At 32.8% G+C, this 14595-nt stretch overlaps 1 pseudogene; it reads right to left on the reverse strand.

Moving 5' to 3' along the window:
- Window positions 1-312: 312 nt before the first annotated feature.
- On the reverse strand, window positions 313-14035 carry LOC124509086 (microtubule-associated protein RP/EB family member 1-like; annotated as a pseudogene).
- Window positions 14036-14595: the final 560 nt, after the last annotated feature.

Below are 14595 nucleotides of genomic sequence, written 5' to 3' on the forward strand. Positions count from 1 at the left end.
AAGTTTGAAAACAATGTCTTCCTCAATCAGTGTTACCAGCAACCACATGGGGAGCCCCATGGTCAGCCTCTGTGAGCTGCAGCCTAGGTGAAACAACTGGATGTTAATACTGCCTTGCTATAAAAATGAAAGCCCCTAAACTCAAACTCATTGGAAAAAGAGTGAAACTTCTGCAGTGTTCTTTAAAAGAGGTACTTTTTGCTCATGAAAAGAAATCTGTGCGTCCCCTAAGAATAATAAAAGGAAATATTTTACAGTTAAGCATATGATTTGGAGTGAAGAATTTGGATATTGCTCTGCTGGTCCAGACTGTTAACACTCTTCTTCTTCCTCCTGTGGGCCCCCTTCATCAGCTATCACAAAAGTTTTGTCTGTGGCATAGAGATTGCCCATGGTACGCTGCAGTACAGGGTTGTTTTCCCCCTTGTTATTTTAGCAAATCAATTCAATGCTCCTTAGATTCCCAAAATAGAAATCTCTTTCTCCAAGTCTTCAACATTAAGTTTCAACACGTTGACCTGCTGCATCTATTAGCTGTTTCATCATCCCAGTTTCCCACACCAGATTCTTTAGCACCAAACCCAGGTCAACCTAAGGGGTTGCAGTAGTTCTGTGGGTCACAGAGGGCCTCTGTGGAGCTGCACTCCTAGAGCTGAGAAGTTTCTTCAGTTTGTTTAGAGCTGGAGCAACAAGGGAGTGAGCCACTAAAGTTTTCTCACCTTGTCTGGCAGCTATAGGGTCATAGTCTTTTCCATCATAGTTTGCATCAAAAAAGTTCTTGAACCACTGAACAAATTCAAAATTGCCTTGAAAATTTCCTTTTCTAATTTGTCCACAGGGATTATTTTGTCAGTACCAGTTGTCTTAAAACCTGCTTGTAGTATTTTGAAGTTCTGGATGTATTCGTGTTCTAGCTTAGTGTGGAATTTCACTTTCTTCAAGGCAATGTAGCCAAGGAACAGCATGCCCATAAACTGATGATAAGCAGTTACTGAGTGCAACTGTTTGATCTTTGTCAGATTCAGCTGCAGAGACTCATTGACCCAGGCCCAGCATGTCGTGTTGTCTTAGATTATTGCTGGTGACGGACGTTGAGTATACATTCAGTGTCTTCTTTGGTTCTTGGTGGGACCATATCCCCTGCCTGTGCCTGGCTTTGGTTCTGTCTTGGTCTTGCTCAAACAGTCCCACCTTACTATATTAAGATTTTTATTTGTCACATTTTCCAAATTTTATAACAATATATCTTAGTGTTGGCTTACTTTTTTTTTAATGGAATTTCTCTGTGCCTTCTGCAACTGAATGTGTGTTTCCTTCCCTAGATTGTGGAAGTTTTCACCTATTGTTTCCTTAACCACATTTTCTGCCCCTTTTCCTCTCTCTTTTTCTTCTTCTTAGACTCCTATAGTTAAATGTTATTATGTTTAATAGAGTCACTTTTTGTCCTAAGACTATTCTTGTGTTGCATTATTGTTTTATTTATTTTTTTCAGTTTTTTTCCATTCCTTTGTCTTTTTTGTTCACTAATTCATTCCTCTCCTCCCCCCCCAGCCCACTATGCATTGCATCAAGCCTTTTTCCAATTTGTTTATTGAATTTTCAAATGATTTATTTTTTTTAACTCTTTTAACTATGTGGTGTGTCACCGATGTCTTCTATTCTTTGCTCAAGCCCAGTGAGTATCGTTATGATCAATGCTTTAAATCATCCATAATAGAATATTTATCTTATTATCTTTCTATTGTTATTTATACCTGTTTGGCCTAGCTCTCTGACTGTTACGTTATCTTGTTCTTTCATTTAAGATAAATTTCTCCTTCTTCGCATTTTGTTTATCTCTACCATTTTCTGTGTGTCAGAAATGCCAGTTTGTCTTCTGCTCCCGAAAGTAATGGCTTTATGAAGAAGAGGTCATGTAATGTCCATGCCCTTTGGTTTCATGGAGTGTCTCTGGTGTGTGCTGTGTGTATTCTGATATTTTGTTCTGGCTGCTCCATCCTTCAGTCAAGTTATCTGCAGAGGCTCTCCTTGCTTTCTATGGACAGTGTTTGGTCTCTGACCTGAATTTGGCAAGTTTTACTTGGTGTGCTCTAGTCTGTTTGTGAAATAAAACTTGCCATCATCCCTACCAGGAGGAACTGGGGCCTTGCAAAACTCTCTGGTCAGTAGATGTGGTGTGGGTAGGAGTTTAGGCTTATCTTGTGGGGAATGGCCTCACTGTGCTGGACTGATGCAAGCTTGACTGAGATTGGCAGTCCTACCAGAATTAAGGGGTCTGGAGCTTGGTGTAAACTAGTTAGGCAGCCAGTATAGATGCTGCTCTGATTTCTGCAAGTAGCTCTGTCTTTATGCTAAGGAGCATGGGAGGGAAATAGTGCCAGCCAGCTCCTTTGTTCTAGGAAAGGTGTCTCTGAATGCTGCCTCTAAGAACTGTGCTCCAAAAAGAGCAAATAATCTCTACCTGTGTGCACCAGGCATTCTTCAGATTGCTGTTTCCACACCATCTGCCACTGGGTTGTTTGCTTGCCTTCTCTCTAAGAGGAGGACAGTGCCTTTGGGATCTATCACAGCCAAGGCCACTGACAATTAGGACTCCAGATTTTAATCCTCACTGATTGCAAGAACTCTCAAAATGTAGCCCCTGTCTTTTTCCAGAACAATGTTTTGAGGAAATGTTCTCCAGGTGTGTTCCCCGATTTTCTCCTCCCTCTCTCTCTCTGTCTACACAGTTCCTCTGACCATTTTGTAAGAAAACTATTTCCTTTATTTGACTTTACGAGTTGTTTATATATTTTGGATACTTACCCCTTATTTAATATTGGGTTAGTAAAACTTTTATCATTTTGTAGGTTGCTTTTTCATTTTTTTCTTTGACTGTTTCATTTGCTGTGAAGATTTTAAGTATATTTGATTCCTATTTGTTAATTTTTACTTTTGTTTTTCCTGCTTTCAGTGTCATTTCCAAAACACCATTGCCAAGACCATTGGTGAGGTGCCATATCTTAATGTTTTCTTCTAGTTTTATGGTATCATATCTTGTGTTTAAGTCTTTGATCGTTTTGAATTATCTTTTTGTGAGTGACATGAGAGGTGGGTCTAACATCATTATTCTGCATGTATGTATCCAGTTTTCCAAACTTTTGTTAAATAAACTATTCTTTCCCTCTTTTTTTATTTTCTATATTTTCACCAGGTGTGACTGGTGACTACCTTAATAAATATTAGTTGATCATACATGTGGGTGTTTAATTATGTGCTGTCCATTTGGTTCCATTGTTGTGTGTTTATTTTTTTGTGCCAATAACATACTATTTTATTACTATAGCTTCGTAATATAGTTTGAAACCAGGAAGTGAAATATCTCTAGCTTTGTTCTTTCTTAGGTTTGCTTTGGTTATTTGCTCTCGCAATTCTTACAAATTTTAGGTCTTTTGCTATTTCTATGTCTATGAATAATGCCATTGGAATTTGGATAAGAATTGCATTGAATCTATAGATGACTTTGTGCTGTATGGGCATTTTAACACTATGAATTCTTCCAATCATAGCACACTGGATGTATTTTCATTTGTTTGTGTCTTGTTTGATTTTCTTCAAAAAAGGCACGCATTTTTCCACGTACATATCTTTAATTCCTTGCCTTAATTTATTCCTATATGTTGTATTCTCTCTATATATACACACACATATACATATATATACATATGCATGTATATATATACATAAATAAATGTGTAGAAATTAAACTGATTTCTGATATTGATTTTATATTCTATAGTTTTATTGAAATCGTTCATTAGTTCCAATAGTATCTTTGTTCAGTTGTTGGGATTTTCTATATACAAAATGATATCAACTACAATTACTGACAATTTTAATTGTACTTTTCAGAATCAGTTGCCTTTTATTTCTTTGTGTTGTCTACTTTTTTCTAGCTAGAACTTGGAGTATTATACAGAATAAGAGTAGTGAAAGTGAGCATCATTGTCTTGTTTCTGATCTTAGAAGATACACTTTCAATTTTTTCACCATTGTGTATAAAGCCTGTTGCAGTTGGATGTAGATGACCTTTATTAGGGTAAGGTATGTTTGTTCTATACCCAGTCTGTAGAGGGTTTTTTATCATGAAAGAATATTGTATGTGTCAAATGTTTTTCTGCATCTATTGTGATGATCAAGTGATTTTTATCTTTCATTTTATTGATGTAAAAGGTTGCATTTTATTTGAGTATGTTGAACCATTCCTGCATCACAGAGATAAATCCCAAATGGCCAAAGTGAACATTTTTAAGTTGATTCTTGAATTAAGTTTGGAAATATTCTGTTGAAAATGTTTACATTAATATGTGCAGTGATATTGGTGTATAGTTTTCTACTTTGTAATGTTCTTATCTATCATTAGTATCAGTGTAATGCTGGCCTTGTAAAAAGACTTTGAAAGTGTTTCCACCTCTTCAATTTTTGGAAGAATTTGAGCAGGATAGGTATTAATTCTTTGGTAAATGTTTGGTAGAATATACCAGTGAAGCCATCTGATCTGGGTTGTTTTCTGTGTTGGGAGTGTTTGTTTCTTCTTTACTGTTTTTAATTCTTTCCTACTAATTGATCTGTTTAGATTTTATGTTTCTTCATGATTCTGTCCTGCTAGGTTGTATGTATAAATTGTAGGTATATAATTATTCATAGTAATCTCTTATGATCTTATGAATTTCTGTCATATTAGATGTAAAGTCTTTTTCTACAGTTATAATTTTATTTATTGAGGATTCTCAATTTTTTTCTTAGCCTATGTAAAGCTTTCTTAGTTTTGTTTACATTCTTGAAAGATGAACTCTTAGTTGTACTAATCATTTTTCATTACTGTTTTGAGCTTATTTATTTCTGCTCATATCTTTATTATTTCCCTTTTTTTGCTTTTTTTGGCTCATTTTTTTTCTTCTTTTTCTAGTTCATTGAGACCTTGCAAGGAAGATCTAGTGGTGGTGAATTTTGTTATATTTTGTTTGCTTAAGAAACTTTATTCTTCCTACATATCTGAAGGATAATCTTTCTTGGCATGGTATTGTTGGTTGCCAATTTTTGCTTTTCAACACTTTGAATATGCCATTCTACTCTTTCCTTGTGTAATTATAGTAGAAGGGACTAAAGCAGCTTCCCCATCTCCTTTGTATCTGCAGCCCTAATTGAGATATTGTTTTTGGGGGGCTGCACAGGAAAATTAGAAATGTCTCAGGTCTCTTGGTATAAAGTGCAGAGGCGCATTTGTTTGGTAATGGATGTCAAGTTAGTTGTATAAAAAAAAGGGCTAGAAAAGAATAACTTGCCCCACCATGGTACTAAAATCATTTTCCAGAACATAATAGATTGCATTAATAAGTTTTTTTCTATCAGTAATGCCTTTTAAAATAAATTGAAAAAATTATCCAATTAAAAGGCATAAAGTGGATGAACTTAAAAAAAGGTGGGGGGGGGGGAGAAAAAAAAGGGCCCCAGCTATATGTTGTCCACAGAGCACATTAATTTTAAGGAAAACGTAGATTCATAGTGAAAGGATGGAAGAAATGTTCCATATGAATGGAAAACAAAAGGCAGCAAGGCTAGCTATTGTTGCATCAGACAAAGTACACGTTCGGTCAAAATCTTCAGTAAAATAAAAGTAAGGTTATTATGTAATGACAAAGAGATCAATAAATCAAGAGAATATAATAATTGTAAATATATACAGACCCAACATCAGAGCATCTACATATATTAAGTCAACAATAACAGATCTAAATGGAAAAATAGACCCAAAGTATAGAAAACTTCATACCCCAATTCAACAATGAATAAATCATACAGACAGAAAAGTCAATAAGGAAAAATTGGACTAGGACTATATTTTAAACCAAACGAGCATAACATACACGTATAGAACTTTTTATTCAACTGCATCAGAATATACATTCTTCCGAAGGTCATATGGTACATCCTCTAGGATAGATAACATATTAGCTCATAAAACAAGTTTAGCAAATTTAAAAATATTAAAATAATAAAAAGTATATTCTTTCAATCACAATGATAGTAAACTAGAAAGAAATAACAAGAGGAAGCCTGAAAACTTCATAAAAAATTCATAAATAGACAACTTACTACTGAACAACCAATTAAAGCACCATATGTAAATAGGTATGAAATTCTGCTAAAGTAGTGCTAAGAGAAAAGTCTATTATGAAACACCTAAATTAAGGTAAAAAATCTCAAATAAACAACTATGTTTACTCTTTAAAGAAATAATTAAAAGAGACCAAAGCCCAAATTTATAAAAATAAACGTTTAAAGATATTATATAGATCACAAATAAAGTACTAGAAAAAAAAATATCAATGAAACAAAGAGTTGCCTTTTAAAAATGAAAACAAAACAGAAAAAATTTAGCTGAAGGAAAGAAAAAAGGGAGACAATACAAATAAATAAAATAAAAATGATAGAGAAGACATAAAAATGATAATTTAGAATTAAAAGAATTATAGTAGACTACCAAAATAATTTATACACCAAATGACTGGATAATCTAGATGAAATGTATAAATTCCTAGAAACATGACTTATCATCTATGACTCATGAAGAAATAGAAAATCTGAGCAAAGCAACGACAGGAATACTAAATCAATCAAAAACCTCCCAAGGCCGGGGTGGGGGGAGGGCATGACCAAATGGTTTCAATGGTGAATTCTAACAAACATTGAAAGGTTAATGCCAAAAGTCTCAAATTATTCTGAAAAACTGAAGAGGAAGGTACACTTTCAAATTCATTTTACAAGGCCATTTTTAAGATACCAAAACTACATAAGGACTCTAAAAGAAAATAAATTTAAGGTCAATATTCCAGATAAATGTAGATACAAATAGTCTAAACAAAACATTAGCAAACACAATTCAACAACATATTTATAGAAATATATAGCTTGACCACATGGTATTTATTCCTGTTATGCAAAGATGGTTCAGCATATGCCAATTAATAAACATGATATGCCATGATAAGAAACTAACGATAAAAATTATGTCATCTCAGTACATGTAGAAATAGCATTTGACAATATAAGATATCTTTCATGATACAAATCTTCAACAAATTGGGTATCGAAGCAAGATGAATCAAGAAAATAAAATCTATTGTCACAAGCCCACAACTGACATCAAAGGTAAAAGGTAAAAGGATGAAAGATTTTCCCTAATTTCAGGAACAAAATAGTGACTTCACTCCCCACTTCTTTTCAACATAGTGCTGAATACTCTAGCCAAAGCAATCAGGCAAGCAAAACAAACAAACAAACAAAATGCATCCCGATTGTAAAATTGTCCCTGTTTGTGGATGACATTATTTTATATGAGGAGAAACTACAAATTCCATGAAAAACTACTAGAACAAATAAAGAAATTTAATAAATTAACATGATACAAAATAAACACAGATTTAGTCATGTTTCTGTACTAACATGAAATATATAAAAATAAAGCAATCCCATGCATAATAGCATCAGACACAATAAAACACTAAGAAATAAACAAAAAAAGATAAAATATCTATACACTAAAATTATAAAACATTAATTAAGTTAATTGAATAAGACATAAATGAAAAGATATTCCATGTTCACTGGAAAAATTAATTGCAAATTATGAACATCATTAAATTTCCAAACTATCCAGAACATCTATAGATTCCATGCAATCTTTATCAAAATTCCAATGGCATTTTTCACAGAAATGGAAAAAAAAATTTGAAATTCATATAGAACCACAAGAAGATCCAAAGAGGCAAAGCAATTATGAGAAAGAAGAACAAACCTGGAGGCATCACACAACCTGATTTCAAATTGCATTATGAAGTTATACCAATCAAAACAATATGATATTAACATAAAAAGAAAACTACGAAGCAATAGAACCTACAATCAAGAAACTACAAATAAATCCATGCATATGCATTCAATTAAATCTGACAAAGAAGGACCACATAGGTAGCTCAGTTGACTAAGCATCTAACTCTTGATTTCAACTCAGGTTATGAACTGATGGTTTGTGAGTTTGAGCCCCACAGAGCTATGAGCTGACAATGTGGAGACTGCTTGGGAATCTCTCTCCGTCTCTCTCTGCCCCTCCCATGCTCTTCCTCTCTCAAAATAGATAAATACACATAAAAAATAAATAAATAGAAGTTGGCAAAGTGTCCAAGGGTATTCAATAGAAAAACGGATATCTTCTCCAACAAATGATGTTGGGAAAGTTGGGTGTTCACATGCAAAAATAATGTTACCCCTATCTTACACCATTCATTAAAAACAACAGAAATTGTATGAAAAGTATGGAGGTAAGACTGAAAGCCATAAAGCTAATAAAAAATTAGAAAAAATGCACCTTGACATTGGTCTTAGCAATGATTTTTTGGCTATGAAGCATAAGGCAAAGACTACAAAAAATTAAATAAGTGGGACTCTATCAAATTAAAAAGCATCTACCCAGAAAAAGAAGCAATCACCATCAAGAATTTAAATGCACCATACATAATGGGAGAAAATATGTACATTCCATCTATCTGTTGTGAGGTTAATATCCATAATATATAGGACTCTTAAGCAAATTAATAGCAAAAAAAAAAAAAGACAAATAATCTGATTGAAAAAATGGTCAGAGAAGTTAGGCATTGTTTAAAAAGAGGCATACACTGGCAAACAGGCAAATAAAAGATGCTCAACATCACTAATCATCAGTGAAATGTAAATAAAATAAAAACAATTTATAATACCTCACAATTATTGGAATCTCTAAATTAAGACAGGAGATAGCAAGAGATAGCAAGGTTATGAAAAGAAAAGTGTATATAACTACTAACACTATTTTGAAGATGTATTTCCATGTTCATGTTCATTGTAGTGTTATTCACTATAGTCAAAATAAAACATAAACAATACCTAAAACACAAACAAAACATACCTGAACAAAAACAAAACATAAACAAACATAAAAAACAACATAAGACCCATTATGATATGTGATATACATAGACATCTATATATATCCATATAGATATATATTGTTATTCCTAAAAAGAAGGAAATCCTGCCATTTGCAATAACATGGATAAACCTGGAGGGTATTATTCTAAGTGTAATAAGTAAGGTAAATGTGGAAGATAAATATTGAATGAACTCATACACACACGCAAGGTCCCAAATGGTATTACTTCAGCCAAGTCTCCAAACTGGGGCTCATAATGAATATAATGACAATTTCTAATACCCCTGATATATTTCAAAAAAAAATATAAAATATATATATATATATATATATATATATATATATATATATATATATATATAAATTTATATACCCAGGATGATGTGAGAAAAAAACTGATGTTCTGGTTACATTTGTTTTTTGTAGGAGGTCTCTTGACCTTTTCTATCCCCCATACAGACATTTTCTATCCCCCATAAGAAGATCAGATAATTCACCTATTAAGACAAACTATTCCAAAATGAAGGTAAGATCACCTAATAATCTTTTCTTTTTTCTTTTCTGTTTATGACTTTTTTTTTGCCAAACCTTTAGTCTTTCCCTTTTGGTAGACATTTGGGGCTGCCCTCTACTTGCTAGATGGGATGCCACTCAATTCATGAATCATTTAATAAAGCCAAATAAAATTTTAAATTTACTTGGTTGAATTGTGGATGTAACACTTGTAAGTAGAATCATAAAATGCTGAGCTCATAGATACAGAGTGCAAAATGCTGGTTGCCCAGAGCTGGGAGGTTGGAGTAAATGGGAGATGCTGGTCAAAAGGTACAGACTCCCAGTTAGAATATAAATAAGTGCTGGGGACCTAATACATAGCACAGTGACTATGGTTAACAAAAGTCTTATATATTGGAAAGCTACTGGGAGTAAATCTAAAATGTTCTTACCACACAGACAACAAATGTGATTTTATGATGTGACGGACATAAGAACTAACTTTACTATGGTAATCATTTTGTAATATATACATATATCAGGTCAATATGTTGTACACCTTAAACTTGCTCAATGTTGTATGTTAATTATAGCTTGATAAAGCTTTCACAATACTAGTAAATATGTTAATGGCCAAATACATATATGTAAACATTAAATTATTTTACAATTCTATCTGGTTTAAGATCTATCTTCAACAATAATTTGTAAATGGTGACATGTAAAATATTGAGAAAATCACCCTCAATGTTGCCCATGGGAGAACACAAAACTATAACAATTATAAATTTATAAATTTTAAATGTTATTAACTAAAAAGGATGTTTAAAGGAAAAACATGGAAATAATGACAAAGTAGAAATATTTGAAAATATATTGCTTGATAATGCCAGTAGTCACTAATTTCATTTAAATGAGGTAATAAGTAAGGAAAGGTGGTGCCCAAGTAATTCCAAGCTTTAAATACCATCCATTACAAAATGCAGTTTTTTTTCCATTATATTTCCATAGTTTCAATGCAATATTTATTATTTTATTTACCAAATTTTCACACACTTTAATAGAGGATAATTTTCTACTTTTCTACGAAGTCTTGGAAGCTCTGGTATAAACAATAGATGTAGTCTTTATTGCAGAGCTTTTTAGCCCAAATGTAAACAACTTCATAAGGGAAGAAATAAATGTCATAAAGGGTATAAATACTCTTAGATTAAATATGCCATGTCAAACTAGAGCATGCTAGAAAAGAGGAAAAACAATAACAGAACTCAATTTGGTTAGAGGGCATTTATTTACTCATAAGGGGACAAATTATATCTAGTAGAGTTCTGACCATCAGGTGATATTACTATCATTTTATATCTGATATTATGCATTAGAGAATATTTTAATTGAAACTCTTGGGAAATTTAACAATTTCCCAATCTCTATGGTGAAAACCTCTATAGTTGGATTACTGTGAATATAACAAAAGGAAGAAATAAAATTATAAATCTTCATTGTCCTCTAGAGAAAATGTCTCTGGGGCACACAACCGAGATTAAATATCTGCTTGGTATCCCTTTCTCATGGGGAATTGAACAGACTGTCCTGGAAGCTCCCTAAGAACATGTAAATGTTCTATGTGCTTCCTTACTTACCTCATTTAGTCTCACATTCTTCAGTTACATTATTGTGTTCACTATCAACTCATCATGGGCAAGCTTTATCAGTGCCACAGAAGAGTAAACTGGTGGATCTATTCAACCCATTTGTTGATGAAATGAATCAGAAATGAAAGCAATGAAAAGCATCCAAAAATATCACATTAATTTAGGTGAGTTATTTCAGCTTTTTACAAATGTCCCCTTCACTGACTGCATATGATGCATATAATCTCTATGTGGGGAACTTTAGAATTTATAGAATGAGTATTCTCCTGCCACTGTAGAACTTGACTTTAGATATTTTGTGGGGTTTTTTTATGTTTGTACACAGATGTCTACACAAATTCTAACAAGGCTTAGAGGTATTGATACTATTTAGTATCTGAAAACTATAGTTATGGGTGGCAGTTTTCATTTTTAAAGAATGTTGAAATAAAAGCTTTTCTAACAGTCTACTTCTATAAGTGTAGACAAAGCTATTGTAAAAATATTTAAATGTATATGACTTACACATTTCTGAATTTCTTTTTTTTGTAATATGAGATAAACTACTCACTGATTTTATGCTAATAAGACTACAAAACATGTAAACAATATCAACTTAATTTATATGGTAAATTCAACATTTTGAAAAATATGTTTATTTCATGAAACAACTATGCAGGAACACGTACAATATTTTGTTCTGGTATGTATTTGCTAAATATGCATATTATACACATGATCCTCTGTAATAAATAGTACATATTTTGTCTATTCCAGGGATTGATCATGATATTTGAGCAAGAGCTTCTCCACCCAAGACCTGATAACTGAAACAAACACAATTGATTTGAGTTATAAATATATTCAGGAATTATAGTTATTTTCATGGACTCCTTTGGTACTGATTTTACATAATATCCTTTGAAGTTTCTACGTTTGAGTTCTTTAACCTTTAATATGGGAGTTTACTCTATCTTCTTTTATGATTGATTCAATAATCAGTACTTTGTTTTTCCTCGTTTAGAGGTTACTTGTGTTTCAACAGAACCATACAATTGTCTATGTTTGGAAAATCCCTTTGTATCAATAAATATAAGACAAATTAGTGTAGTTTCCAAAGACATGTTATCTCTAAGGCCTCCAAATACCCCTGATATATTTCAAAAATATATAAATTTATACACCCAGGATGATGTGAGAAAAAACTGATGTTCTGGTTACATTTGTTTTTTGTAAGAGGTCTCTTGACAAAATTATATCTCAAAAATCCACACACTTTAATGCTTCTTGGAACTGACATATTACAAATTGCAAACTAAACTTCTATCCACTCCAAGAGCATTAAGTTGACTCAAAAAATAAACCTCTCATTCAACTGTAAGAAGTAGTCGAAACCTTCAACAGGTAGGCACAGATGACCTAAATAACACAAATGGCAAGATGTCTGATCTTTATACTCACTCTGTATAATTATTGCGATAATTAAAGTAGCTGTTTTATTTGATATTCTGTGAATCAGAAAACTATCAATAAGAGATTTTTATTTCAGAGCTACAGGGCTAATAATCTTTGAAGTGTTTTCTCTCCATGTTTTTTCACATGGAATTATGTAATTTTTAAAAAAATTTTTTTTAACGTTTATTTATTTTTGAGACAGAGAGAGACAGAGCATGAACGGGGGAGGGGCAGAGAGAGAGGGAGAAACAGAATCAGAAGCAGGCTCCAGGCTCTGAGCCATTAGCCCAGAGCCCGACGCGGGGCTCGAACTCACGGACCGTGAGATCGTGACCTGAGCTGAAGTCGGAGGCTTAACCGACTGAGCCACCCAGGCGCCCCAGGAATTATGTAATTTTTATTGATATATTTAAGTCATTTATTTGCTAATTAATAATTCTCTGGTATGGATTTACTCCCAGAAATGGAGAGAACCAAAGTTTGTGTATTACTCCAATGTATTTTTTATGAATTACTTACTAATTCTTTTCTGAAAATGGAAAATATAGCTGTAGTTTCACAAATTATTCTGTTTTAAGAATAATTCATCTAATTATTGCATTAAGTCTATGTTATTTAGTTCTATCATAAGCCGATGTCTTTTAAAACGCTGACATACAAAAGTAGACATGACATAGACTTTATTATCCAGTGTCTTGCAGGTTAATGAGAGAAATATACATTAAGGGGTGACTACATTGTTATGGTTTAATTGTTATGATAAAGACAATAGACTCTGACACCAGATGTAAAATAATCTAGAATGAGTCTTCTGGAGATAGTAAAGTAAAAAGAAAATTGAATAGAGATCATAACTCTTACTTTTGATATAAGTACAAAAGCAACCAGGTTTAAATACTTTTATGTTTCACATTTTCATGGTGAAATTTAAGCCCCTTGTGAATTGAAAAAGAACATTTAGTCAGGAAAACTGTGTTGAAATATCATTTCCACTTATTTATATCTTTATGATCATGAACAAGTCTTAAACTATGTCTCCATTTCTTCTTCAGTACAATTGGATAATATTTCCAAGTGACATAAATTAAAATAAATTAGATAATGTATTTAAGAGCTCAGTTTGAATGTGATAAAATGTTAATAGAAAATAAAATTAATTTTGCACCAACTTGATGATGAGAAACCATGACCACACCATACCCTCAAATAAAACTTTCTTATGATATTTTCAGAATGAACACCTCCCATGGGTTGATGACCTGATTAATTCTGTTTGATGAACTTCATACTACTATATTTATCACAAGAGTTACATACAGATGATGGAATTTATGAAGACGCTAAACCAAAGCACCTTTTTTGAGTTCATCCTCATGGGGTTTTCTGATGATCCAGCCAAACAGCCACTCCTGTTTTTCCTGCTTCTCTGCATTTACCTGACCACCATGGTTGGAAACCTTCTCATAATCCTAACAAGTATATCAAATGTTTGCTTTCACTCCCCTATGTATTATTTCCTTAGCAATTTATCCTTGATTGACCTTTGTTTGTCTTCCACTACTGTTCCCAAAATGCTTGTAGACATCCAGACAGGAAATTCTACTATCTCATTTAATAACTGCATGATGCAAATGTACCTATTTATCTGTTTTTCAGGGATGGAAACATTACTTCTCCCTATTATGTCTTATGATCGTTTTGTGGCCATCTGCCTTCCTTTGTTCTACCTATCCATTATGACTCCCAAATTCTGTGCTTGTCTGGTGGCCACCTCCTGGATCTTTGCAATCTTGAGTGCACAGATACACACCATCTTATTGGTTCAATTATCCTTCTGTAAGGATAACAAAATTCCTCAGTTCTTCTGTGATATTGGACCACTGCTAAAATTGTCCTGTTCAGATACCCATATCAATGAGTTATTTATTTTTATTGAGGGGGGACTGGTGGTGGTGGTAAGCTTTATCTGTATTTTAGTTTCTTACATACTCATTGGTTATTCTATAG

This window comes from Lynx rufus, unplaced genomic scaffold (genome assembly GCF_022079265.1).
Source record: "Lynx rufus isolate CCGP_SWC_20201006 ecotype Redwood Valley unplaced genomic scaffold, mLynRuf1.p SCAF_1, whole genome shotgun sequence".
In the NCBI taxonomy this organism is placed as follows: Eukaryota; Metazoa; Chordata; class Mammalia; order Carnivora; family Felidae; genus Lynx; species Lynx rufus.